General features: G+C 39.7%; 1 pseudogene; it reads right to left on the bottom strand.

The window, feature by feature from the left end:
* Positions 1-7,558: 7,558 nt before the first annotated feature.
* Positions 7,559-13,595, bottom strand: LOC146168379 (uncharacterized; annotated as a pseudogene).

The following is a 13,595-nucleotide window of genomic DNA, read 5'->3' on the forward strand; positions in this document are numbered from 1 at the left end:
AACATCCAACCGACCACGTTTCGATACCTACTATAATATTTACTTTTCGATACCTATGCTATAATGTTTTGTAGTAACTGATTTGAAGCGTCCCGGTGTTGTGTTTCAAACATTTGTTTTTACGCCCCCTCGATTGATGTTGTATGTACGAACAGGATGCAACAGGAAATGGTGCTATATGGTGTTTTATGACTAGTTCCCGCACGAGCCTGCGCATAGTCAGTTGTAGAGCGACTATCCCGGTATGCTCGGAGGTCATGAGTTCGAACCTCACCGAAGGAGATTCCAATACAATCCTGCTAAAAAGCTAACTGATTTCGGTAAGCCTCTCGGTAGGCATATTGGGTACTGTATATGGGTGTCGTTATCGTTAATCAGTACGACTTCAGAATACACATTGTCATTGTATATGTAAAACGTCTGTATTTATATTTACACTGTTCAATTAGGCATAGTACAGATAAGGACCGATGACCCCCGATCGTCCCATACCCTCTACCCACAGTCGGGCATTATTTTGGCAATTTAGGCCTTCTTCTAATGAATTTAGGCCTTATTTCGATCAATTTGGGCCTTATTTCGATCAATTTGGGCCTTGTTCCGATGAATTTATGCCTTATTCCGACAGATTTAGGTCTTATTCAGACGATTTTGATCTTATGCTGTTCTGGATATTACTGCGTATTTGACTGTATGTCGTTGTTCTTAATATTATGGTTTTATAGGTTTTTCTACTTAAGTTATTGTTGCTTTTTTGGTTTTATTGTGTGTTCCCATTTCAACTCTCAATACGGTACTCAATAAGACTTGATTTTAGCATCCCTGGCTTAGATATAATTACTATTTTAAAAATGCATCCTGTGCATTTTTAATCACGTCATAACTTGCAGCTCTAATTATAATTTTACCAATAAAATAGAACCAACAACTCAAGAATTTCCATAAACATGTGATACTGTCACGCCAAAATTGGTCCAGCCGGATCGATTTTGGTCGTAATCAAGCGCCAAAACTGGCCCGGTCGTATCGATTTTGGCGTTGGAACTTTAGCGAAGAGTGATGTGTAGTTAGGGGTAAGAAGAGCGGGCTCTGTAGACGAGAGCCGACGGCTGCCTTAGTCCCTTACAAGTTATTAATCTGACTCCAGAGGCACAGGCCGCTAGAATACCGAAAATACGAAGCGTTCAAAGCGCACGATTCGGCGTTAGTCATGTTTGCAAGTAATGTAGAATTAGGCAATATCCAGTAATATTGCAGTTAAATGCTACAGAATCCCCCTTCCAATGAACAAGTCAGACGTAGGAAGGGTTGTTCATTAATGGAAAAAAAAGAGATCTGAAAGATTGATATTAGGATATGGTTTGGGTGCGTGTCAAAAACTTTAAGACACAAAGAGACATAGCATGCGAAAAATTGCGAGCGAAACACACATGTGGCGTTATAACAATATACAACTCAACAGATCAACGTTTTATGGGTGTTTTTATATTTTTTTTTTAGGCGAGTTTTTAAAATATTTTTCTCTGCGATTAATTGTGCACACTAAAGATTTAAAATACAATACAGAAAGCAATAAATAATCGGCTGTGGATTCTATGACCACAGAAACTTAAATGGACAGCTAATGGCTGTCTGTTTTGTAAGTAATGAATTCTTGGTTTCTCGAACCCTTTATGACACAAATAAAGTTATGACGTACATTGATGAAATGCGATACATCGAATAAGATACATGGCGATAAATTTCATGCACAATTCGGTAAACTTAGCATTTGGCTTTAAAGTGATTTATCAAACGTATAAATTGGGCCTCTGTGTCTGCTGCGGACCGTGGTGTGTTAGAAGGGGGTATGGTAGGGTTTTGGATTCGTTAGAGGCAAGGAGGCGTATAAATGCGTCGTCTAGCAAATTTGCGTAGTTGAATGCTCCCCAGGATAAAAGGATCTTCATAGTTAGCAGGCTATCTCTGGTTGCTTAAGATTTCTTCAGTAAATCGATGTGATTCGTCAATAGAATTCACTTTACTGAAGCCGGTTGGACGGAAGCAAAGACGTGGCATCACGTATTCTTGTGCTGTGAAGTTCAACGCAGTGTTTGATGAAGTGCGTTCAGAGTTGCACTTAAGATTGAGATCATATTCGATCACAATGAGCGGTAGGAAAGCTGTTCTCGTGACAAGCTGGCTCCGATGCGTAGTTGACCTGTGAGGACGCCTGGAATCTTTTAAAGTTGGGGAGCATGTTGATGCAAAGAAACCTTCGATATTGCACAAGGACCTCCATATGTTTTGCCACCAAACTGGATGTTTGTATGACAATGGTCTGGATTCAACAAAGATATAGGGTAAAAAGGTGAAGGGTCAAGTTTGTACGGTGCAGCCGAGATTCGAACTCGGTTCGCGAACAATATATGAGCTATACAGCTTAAAAGTGGTCCCGTTCCCACAGCGCACAATGATATAAAATCGTGAGAACAGGAAATGCCTTAGTGGCGCTGCGGGCGAGCGTTCTAAAATACACTGTGTGAAACGTAATATCGGGACACGATATAACAACCTTTTCAACACAATTTATGAGAACACAAAATTGTCCCATACTGGTATCCGAAAAGTATATACCGATTTGTTCCATTGCTTTATAGCATTGGCGGTGAAATTTAAACGGTTTAAACATTGTCTTTATAGCGTCAAACGACTTAAATGTCTTACTGGGGTGTTGGGGTGTTGGGTTGTCGTGAAGAAATCCTGGGCGGTCCGTTCCATATAAAGTTAACTTGCGCTTTATTCCATGTAAGCGTTCGCTCCGGGGTCCCTCGTCGAGACCTTTGGAAAGCGAGGACATTTGTGGTGCGAAATTAACACCTCTGAGGTGCAAGATTACTGACGAACGCTGAAGAGAAAAAAACATCTTCGGGGCTGTTCTTGCAAGGTACTCGATCCTGTGACTGATAGGAGAGAAACGATTGGCTGTCGATTCTCTAGTTTATTGTGGGACAACTTGCCCATGGAGTTTTCTTCTGTCATCTTAGAGATTGTTACATCGCAGATCCCAGTACACACGCGATAATACCGCGTGGATTCCGGCCGCCTATCAGTAAGACGTATATAATAGAATGAATGCGAAACGTTCAAAGCGCACGATTCGGCGTTAGTCATGCGTCAGTGAACAACGGTCACGTGTATAGTAACGTAGAATTAGGCAATATCCAGTAATATTGCAGTTAAATGCTACAGAACAGCCGCTAAAACAGGTCTGGCTAGGGTTAGGGTTAGGGTTAGGCCGGACCTGTTTTAGCGGCTGTTCCAACGCCAAAATTGATCCGACCAGTTTTGGCGCTTGATTACGACCAAAATCTATCCGGCCGGACCAATTTTGGCGTGACAATATCACATGTTTATGGAAATTCTTGAGTTGTTGGTTCTATTTTATTGGTAAAATTATAATTAGTGCTGCAAGTGATGACGTGAATAAAAATGCACAGGATGCATTTTTAAAATAGTAATTACAATCCCACCACGCTCTTGGTTTCGATATTTGACAAACATAAAAGTATCGCGGCAAAGTTTAAATCTTATTTAAGGGTAACACTTTTTTCTATTTGTCAACAAAAAATAACAAACTTTTACTAAGATTGATTTTATATTTTATCACTTATAGTAGACTATATCAAAAAGCAACGTTAAAATTAGTGCTTTAAATTACTATTTACTGCATTCAATAAGAGTGTTTAAACAAATTTCAATTAAGTTTAACCAAGAGATTATTATCTCTTTGGTTTAACAAAATTCAATCGGATTATAAGGTTAGTGTTACGTCACAAGAAACTTTAAACAATGGATTTTTGGCAGAGCAAATTTTTGATCATTTTTACTAGTAAAACTTGTAAGCTGTGTATTGTCGGAAATGGCAGAAATCAATTGCAAAGCAAGGACCATGTTTCAATTTGTATTGACTCGAAGCTGTTTGCTCCATTCAATAGGATTTTAGGCTTTACTTTCGAACTGAAGCAGTCTCTTTATTTTTGGACGCTGCAAACATTCGTATCTACTTTGATCGTGTTATCATTAGAAGAACTGCAGACCAGCCTGGCGTTTAACGTCGTCATGTCGTTGGCCACTGTAATGGTGTCCATGACAGTGCTTGGAGGCAAATACATCTTCACAATAAGGTTAGTATTGTAGAATGTAGATTGTATTGCGCATGAGCAGATGAACAAAAATATGTATGTGACAATGGAAGTACAAACTGACTTTGGAGTACTGCACACATTCCGTGAGCCGCAACTTGGTTGGGGGGAGGGGGAGTGAGTACTACTACAATATATAGTTGGTTACATGTTATGTCAGGTGTATTCTGCCTTTATGCTCTGCTTTGTATCATCATTTAGGTGTAGGTTAGTAAATGCGGAATATGGTTCGTCATTTTGCAATTTGAAAGCTTTTTAGCTTTAACTTTTAATACTGCCAGGTTTCTAGGCCCCTTAAAACTATAATTCTAATTTCACAACCGATTTTGGCTGCTTTTGGTCAGAACAATCTGGTACAGTTGACAGGGATCTAAGTTGTGCTTAGGTGTTGTAGAAAAATATATTTTTTGCAATTTTAAAAATATTGTCCTGCAAAGATTTTTAGCGCTACGCGTGAATCTTTCGTTTTACAGTTTTGTTTTTGTGCTAATTTATGGGCATATTTTAGCTCAAAGTCTAGGTCAGGGTTTCTCAACTATGGCCCTCGCCCCCTCCCATTTCCCGTTTTGTCGGGAAACGTATTAGCAACGCGGCCCATTAGCCACCTTGAACGTGGCTGTGAGTCATCCGCGACGAGGACAACTTCGATCTCATGAGCAAGAGAAGGTTTGGTGTCATCGGCTCGTCATCTAGTGGGTCGAAGCTGACCGGATCAAGCGGACGTGAATTTAGTGTAGACTCTTCGACAAAAAGCGTTGACAGCGTTTCATCGGACATAATTTTCTGAGTCATCAAAGACGTCATGATTTTCCAAATCGAAGGTTTCATGACTCGATAGGTTCTCTCAAAATTCATTCCGCGCCAACAAAATTCATTCCGTTGTCGGAGTAAATTCGAACAGGACTTCCTCGTCGACCAATGAAACCACGAAGTGCGTCAATAAACGAGTCTGTCGATAGGCTGTGGGCGACTTCGATGAGAACGGCGCGAACAGTCAAACAGGTGGACACCGCTCCGTATCGCTTGACAATGTTTCGCCCTATAGTTTCACCGGGAAGGGCCCGATATAGTCCACGCCGGCTCGTACGTATGCAATTGCGCCGAGGGCAAGTCTGCCATTGTTTGCACTCCAACAGCAGCATTCCGTCGCTTACAGAACAGACAATTGCCAATTACACGGCGTACAGCAACGCTGCCTTTAATTATCCAGATCTTCTCCCGTAACGAAGGCATATGTCCCATACCAAAAGGAACGACCAGGGCCCAGGGATGGCGAACCTTTTCATCGCGCGGGTTACAAACACGACCTTAATCACATATTTAATTCACACAATTTAATTATTTGCTAATTTTATGCGATACTTCGCTGCTGCGTCATTTCAAGTGTTATTGTGTGTTGGTAATTCAAGGTTTTTGGACGATTTTTAAGTTCGAATTCCCACGAATATTGAGAACCTAAATAGTTAATAAATGCTGCCGCATTTTATATGGAATTACAGAAGTTTACAGAGAGAACAGCGGCTGTCAATTTTAACCGATGAATCAACACAGTCTTTAATGGCGCGAGTCGACATTTCCCAACAAAAAACACGCAGTTAACACGAAAATCGCCATCGATTAGTCTGAGGTAACCCACGGCACCGTATGCCACCAAAGTTGCCTCTGCGAACTAGTGCAATTCCCAGCTTTTCACTTCATTTTTTTCATATAGCTTGACGCAACGCGAGACGCGCAATTCATGGATATTATGTAAGCACGAGAGCCACTCTTTCCATTGTGCCAACTCTGAATCAGAAATGCTATCGTCCCATCCAAGACCTCTCTTACACAGGCTATGAAGCACAAGTTTAGCACCGAGTGTACATGATGCTGCAAAGCCTATATAGTGAGTCGTAAAGTAAGCTTAATGCCGACAGAATTCCACGACGAGTTGACGGGGTAACGGGAAGACTTACATTAAACCCAAATGTATCTTCTTGCAGGTTCCAGGGCACTCCAAGAACTCGATGGCTCACGTCGTCATTAAAGGCTCGATTTCGTACAGCCTTAGACTTTTTTTCTTACGGAATTTCGGATGGAATCTCTTGGTTGTTGCTTAACCATTTCGTCAAGTTTAATCCTCAACGGGACAGCAACTCTGATAGCTGCTTCGACAACCGATTTCTTCCTCTACGGATGCAACTGACATTAAGCAGTCATCAACGTAAAAATTTATCTTTACCACAGCAGACGTTTGAAAATCAAACTTGTCACCGAAATCTTCAGCTGTCTGTTTAAGCAAAAGCTCGCACAGTTTGGGGATGACGTAGCTCCGAACAGGTGAACAGTCATTTGGTGCGTGGTGGGATCCTTCCTCAAACCTCCACCCGGCCCCAAAAGAAATTGTATAGTACCCATGTCCTTTGGTGTAACGCGAACCTGATGAAACATAGATTCTATATCGGCCACTAAGGCAAATAGTTCCTTACGAAACTGAGTTAGGACGCCGATTAAGCTGTTTACAAGATCAGGGTTCAGCATTAGTTCGTCGTGCATGAAAGTATCCTTATGCTTAGCAGAGCAATAAAAAAGCGCGGATCTTGTCTGACTTACACGGATGTTACACAGGGTGATGCGACAAAAACAATTTTACTTGGCTTTGCATTGTGACAAATGCCTTCTGTCTTCCCGCGATGTGGAAAAATCGAGCACAGCCGTTTCGTTTCCGAAATCAGTCTCCCACAGGCAGGCGATTTGCCCCTGCAAGTATCCTTTTTGGTTGGTGATAAAATTTACACGGAACTGCGACGTGGCAACCTTCGGACCACGTCGCATCTCCTTCAAGAACAGTGCATCCGGATTGTCCAGGCCAATTAAAAGAGTGACCGTTCCGTCTTCCATATGCGGAAACTCTAATCCTCGTAACTTCGTAGTGAGGATTTTCATTTAGAACCTTATTGGAAAGTACAGGGTTAGGACGAACTGGGATTTCCTCCACCCTCGGGATAATTATATCTTCTCCGCTGTATACTGAGGATATCGAAAAACTTACCGAAACGCCGAGGTGCTCGCTCCTTTGCCTCATCAGTAAGTGTTTGTAAAATAATTTTGGTTTCGCCTTTTATATTCAAGCGTTCCTAAGCCTTTGGCTGCCGGAAGGCCCAGTAGATCCGATATCCAGAGAGGCGAATATTTGCACCCGTCGTTCTTTGTATTTTACCAGGATAGGCACAACATACTGGTAAACGTTATCAAAACAACATTCAGTGCCTCCTATTCTTTTAGCGGGTATGGCAATTGAACACGAAGCAAGTTTTCTGGTACGACAGGTGCGGCAGTAACTTCTTCCCTCGCACCTTCAACAGGCTCGTGTAGCAGCGTATGTTGGTAGTTGGTCAGCCAGTTTCCTCGCAAGCGGTTTGTTCCTTGCATTTACTTACAACATGATCTGGAGCAAGACACCTGAAGCAAAGCCTCTTCTGTCTGACAAACTGTACACGTTCAGAGTACGTTTTTCGTTTAAACGCAAAGCACCTTGACAGATACTGCGGTTTATCACAAAACAACCGCAAAGTAGACGTACTTGGTCGCTGTCGGACCTCGACTGGGTTAACGACGTACATTGACGTTCTGGGTTTTATCGTCTGCGGAACAGCTTCCTTCTCATGTCGTAATCCAAAAGTTCGACTTCCGTAGAGCAGTGTTCCCGCTAAGCGCACTTTTTTTGCGCATTTGCTTTTTTTCACGGAAGTGTGCAAGCAAAAAAAAATTAAAAGTTGTTTTTCTACTTAAATTCGACCTCCAGTCGTCTCCTGAAGCCCACATTATCACTATTTTGCAAAGATTATTGCATATAATGTACCCCATTTTGTTCACAAAAGTTTCGAAAAAGTGCCCAAATTAGTTTTATTCGAGCTACGTACGGAACAAAAAGTGCCCAAATCAGTTTTATTTAAGGTACGAACGGACAGAAAAGTGCCCAAATTAGTTTTATCCGAGCTACGTACGGACAAAAAAGTGCCCAAATTACTTTTATTTAAGCTACGTATGGACAAAAAAGTGCCCACATTAATTTTATTCGAGCTACGTACGGAACAAAAAGTATGCCCAAATCAGTTTTATTTAAGCTACGTATGGACAAAAAAGTGCCCAAATTAATTTTATTCGAGCTACGTACGACCAAAAATGCCCAAATCAGTTTTAGTTAAGATACGTATGGACAAAAAAGTGCCCAAATTAATTTTATTCGAGCTACGACGGACCATAAAGTGCCCAAATTAGTTTTATTTAAGCTAGGTATGGACAATAAAGTGCCCAAATTAGTTTTATTCGAGCTACGTACGGCACAAAAAAGTGCCCACATTAGTTTTGTTTGAGCTTTGTACGACCAAAAAAGTGCCCAAATTAATTTTATTCGAGCTACGTACGGACCATAAAGTGCCCAAATTAGTTTTATTCGAGCTACGTACGGCACAAAAAAGTGCCCAAATTAGTTTTATTCGAGCTACGTACGGCACAAAAAAGTGCCCACATTAGTTTTGTTTGAGCTTTGTACGACCAAAAAAGTGCCCAAATTAGTATTTTTTGAGCTAGGTACCGAACAAAAGTGCTCCAATTAGTTTTATTTGAGCTAGATACGTAACAAAAAGTGCCCCAATTAGTTTTATTTGAGCTACATACGACCAAAAGAGGGCCTAAATTAGTTTTTTTCAAGCTACGTACGACAAAAAAGTTCCCAAATTAGTTTTATTCGAGCTACGTATGGAATAAAAAGTGCCCAAATTAGTTTTATTTAAGCTACGTACGTCCAAACAAGTGCCCAAATTAGTTTTATCCGAGCTACGTACGGACAAAAAAGTGCCCAAATTAGTTTATTCGAGCGACGTACGGAACAAAAAGTGCCCAAAATAGTTTTATTTGAGCTACGTACGACCAAAAAAGTGCCTAAATTAGTTTTACTCGAGCGACGTTCGGAACAAAAAGTGCCCAAAATAGTTTTATTTGAGCTACGTATCACGACCAAAAAAGTGCCCAAATTAGTTTTATTTGAGCTACGTACGGACAAAAAAGTGCCCAAATTAGTTTTATTCGAGCTACGTATGGAACAAAAAGTGCCCAAATCAGTTTTATTTAAGGTACGAACGGACAGAAAAGTGCCCAAATTAGTTTTATCCGAGCTACGTACGGACAAAAAAGTGCTCAAATTAGTTTTATTTGAGCTACGTACGGAACAAAAAATGCCCAAATTAGTTTAATTTATGCTACGAACGGGTAATAAAGTGCACAAATCAGTTTTGTTCGAACTACGTACGGACAAAAAGGTGTCCAAATTAGTTTTATCCTAGCTACGTACGGACAAAAAAATGCCAAAATTAGTTTTACTCCAGCGACGTAGGGAACAAAAAGTGCCCAAATTAGTTTTATTCGAGCTACGTACGGAACTAAAAGTGCCCAAATAAGTTTTATTTATGCTACGTACGTTTAAAAAAGTGCACAAATTAGTTTTGTTCGAATTACGTACGGACAAAAAGGTGTCCAAATTAGTTTTATCCTATAGCTACGTACGGACAAAAAAATGCCAAAATTAGTTTTATTTGAGCTACGTACGGCCAAAAAAGTGTCCTAATTAGTTTACTTTGAGATATACGTGCGAAAAAAGTGGTTCTTAATTAGGGGAGGCGCTCACACCCAAATGTGGAGCGCCGGCAAATTCTCAGGGCGTTTCAAGTTCTGCTATAAATATTTTATAATTTGTGCAGTAATTTTTATGGTTACATGTTACGCCTGGTATGATTTCTGCCTATATTCGTATGTTTTACTTTGAAATTACACGCATGTGTAGTTTCAGCCGATCTGTTCAAAAATTAAAAAGGTCTACGACAATTAGGGCATCCAAAGGCAGGAGAGTCTGACTTTTAGACCTTGAGGTAGCGGCAATTTGCTCTAATTGGATCTTTAGGTAAACTTCCGGCAGATATAAATAAAAAATATTGGCTAAAAACTTACAAAAAACTATGAGATAGATTTAATAATACTTGATCCACCCGAACCCAAACGAGAACCAGTTCCCTAACTCAAATAATGTGCGTTAATTTAATAATTATTTAAACGCTGTAAAAAAGCCCAAACTCGGGTGGGCATAAGAAAATTTATATTCCAGGTTATATAGGATTGTTACGACACACATTGATGTATTCGGACCGAAAGTGTTTATATTATTACTAAATCAATGCACATTATTTGGGTTAGGGTGCTCGTTAGCGTTTGGGCTCGGCTGGCTATAGTTGCCATTCTAGATTATTTTAATCTAGATTTAGATGTTTTGATTGGATTCTAGATGTAGGATAATGCAATCTAGATGTTATATGTTTTTTTAGATTATTGTAAAAAAATATTATATAATCTAAATTAGTGACAGATTCGCTATCCAGGTTGAATATTTTAGGAATTTAAAAAGTTTAAATTTTTGGCGAATTGAAAAATAAATAATGAGGTATGAAATCAAAATTTCATTAACTGGTCATGTTCAGTAAAATATTTTTTAAAACAGAAAATCTTAGATATAAAGCTTCAAGCAAGACCCTTTATGCAATTTTATACAGCATTAAGCTTTAAATGTTGATTTTTTGGTCAAAATGTATTGAAAATTTTCAAAAATCCTTTTTAGATTATTTTTTAGATTTCTCTATAAAAAATCTAGATGTTTCTAGATTAAATTTATTGTAATTCTAGATGTTTACCCTAAGAAAAAAATGGCAACTATCGGCTGGCAGGTATTATTAAATTTAATCTTCTTAAGCATATTTGTTAAGTCAAATTAGTACATTGTCCCAAGACTTCAAAGTCTAAAAGTTAGACTTTTCCATCCTTTGGATGCCCTAATTGCCGTATACCTTTACTTAAAACTGCACTAATTCCTGGCGGATCGGGTGGTAGTTTAGTAACTGTAAAATTTGGTTCGTGGTTTTGTGATTGGCTTGTTTTTGAACTACTAATTTTAGTTCTCCGTGTCTCTAATAGGCTCACTTAACTCATATTTAAATCTTTTACGACGGATTTGGGCTTACTTTGTCTAAACAAGGTAGTGCAGTTGACTGGAATTTAAGTTTTGCATAGAGGTTACACACCAGGCCATGGTTCTCAGTAACTGGAATTTTTTTGCGATACGCGCAAATCTTTCGTTTTACAACTTTATTTTATTCCTAATTTGAAGATATTTTTAGTTCAAGGTATCTGTGTTTTGCACTGTATGTTTTGTGTTATAGGAAAGTACTTGCTTTATATAAAAACCTGGCGTCGTAATAGCTTTAAACTTTTTTTTTTACAATGCAAATTACAATGTACCCCGAAAAAGCAAAGTTGCGTGTTGTGTCAACTAAAGGAGTAGGTTAAATTTATGTCAATATGAGCAGGAAATACGTGAAGGCCAAATTTGTTTCTAATCAAAGTTATCACTTCAAAAAAATGCGTAACCCGTTTAAAAGTTAAAAATACTACTGCTAAAACCGCTGCACCACGCGCGATAATTACCTCGAGCATTAGGCGGTTACATCGCGCTACGCTTGACTAAGTCCAAGCGAAATCACGTCTCAAGCGAGCGCAATTCTCCAAATAAAGAGACTCATTTTTAGGTCTGGGAAAACTAATTAAGATTATTGCGACGCCTCTCGTGCTCCCCCGCGCATATTGCTCCTCTCCATTGCAACGAATGCATCCGTTCGACAAAGCTAGCAAAAAATAATTACAGATTATATTTATAATTACAGATTATATAACTACCGAACTAATTATTATTAAGGACTTAGTAAATTGGCAACTTCGCGGATATTAACAGACTGAAAAAAAAAGGTCTCCCGCCTATCCAATTTGGGCACTTTTTTGTTGAAAATATTGGGCACTTTGCAATTTTCCACCTCAGCATGCTCCGATACGAAATGCACGAAGTCGGCAAATCCAGCCTCGAGATTTGTTTTATGTAACACTTCCACTAATCTATTATGAGCTGCATCATGGAATCCAAGGTGGTTAGACCGTCATATTGCCTGATGTCCTCTAACGTAGTAAGGCACTTTTCCAGCAGGTCTGCGAACTGCATCCACCTTTCGGGATGATCTCCCTTAAGCCGAGAAAACTTCTTCAGATGCTGTTCGCACGGGTTGGCGATTATATGAGTCTTATTCCTAAAATAGCTTTTGACGTGCCTGGCGGTAGCCCACACCAGGTCTCTTGGTCAAGTGATAGATCTTAAGTCGAACTTTGCCATCACTATCCTGTAGGTCTGTAGGAGGCAGTGTTGTAAACAAGTCATTTTGAAACGACTTTAGTCCCAGTCAAGTCATTCGTAAAATAACTTAAGTCCAAGTTAAGTCTTTTTGCATAAATAACAAGTCAAGTCCCAGTTCAAGTCATCGGTTGCCCAAGTCAAGTCCCAGTCAAGTCATAATTAGAGCAAGTCAACTTCAAGTCCAGCCCTTGTTAAAAAAATATAACTTTAAATTATGAAAACCGTTAAATTACTCCGATTATTATGAGCAACTCAAGTAAAAAATAGAATAAAAGCAACATATTAGAAGCAAATTCTTTTATGTGCAAAGATTGGGATAAATAACGCAATTTTATAAATAATTGCTTAATTAAAACAAGTTATTTTAACCCAAGTCATTTGTCCAAATGACTTAAGTCAAGTCAAGTCATTTGCCCAAAAGACTTAAGTCAAGTCAAGTCATTTTGCCCAAAAGACTTAAGTCAAGTCAAGTCAAGTCATTTAAAAACAGTTACTTAAGTGCACTTAAGTCAAGTCATTGACTTAAGTCATTACAACACTGGTAGGAGGTAAAAAAAGCAAATCCTCGGATAACCTTGGTTGCAACATGGGCTTCGAAGTTACGAATGAACGTCCAGTACTCCATTGGATCACCATAGAACGTCATGATTTTTGGACGTGGCAGAAACGTTCATCATGACAGAACGTGTAGCGCGATTCGCCTGGCGCAGTTGGGGTTTCTTCATTTCGGTTATTACATGGCCGAGAAGCTGACTGCCAACTATCCATGCAGAGAATCAACATTATGCTCTACGAAGGGGGTGAAGGTGATGGTGATCTCTCGGGCGGCTTTGTGACAGCTTTTGGCAGTCGCACGAGACACTAAACACGAGACACTAAACATCGGAATCGCAATTTCCTTCCCAGCCTCGGGCTTCCATTTCCGCTAATTCAGCTTCACGATTTGCCTCACGAATTTCTGCATCTGAGGCCATTTTTCGATCCATATCAAGGACCTTATGTCCCTGTTCTTGTTCCTTCTGCCTTTCCAAGGCTTGACTAACCTTCGCACAAGCCATTTCAGCCCTTATCCGGGCCTCTGTGCGCTTCACGCTGGAGCTCGTGCTTGCAGTGGACGGACAGGTATAGAAGCGAAGTCCTGTCGGCAT

Source organism: Ascidiella aspersa, chromosome 1 (assembly GCF_963924565.1).
Source record: "Ascidiella aspersa chromosome 1, kaAscAspe10.2, whole genome shotgun sequence".
NCBI lineage: Eukaryota > Metazoa > Chordata > Ascidiacea > Phlebobranchia > Ascidiidae > Ascidiella > Ascidiella aspersa.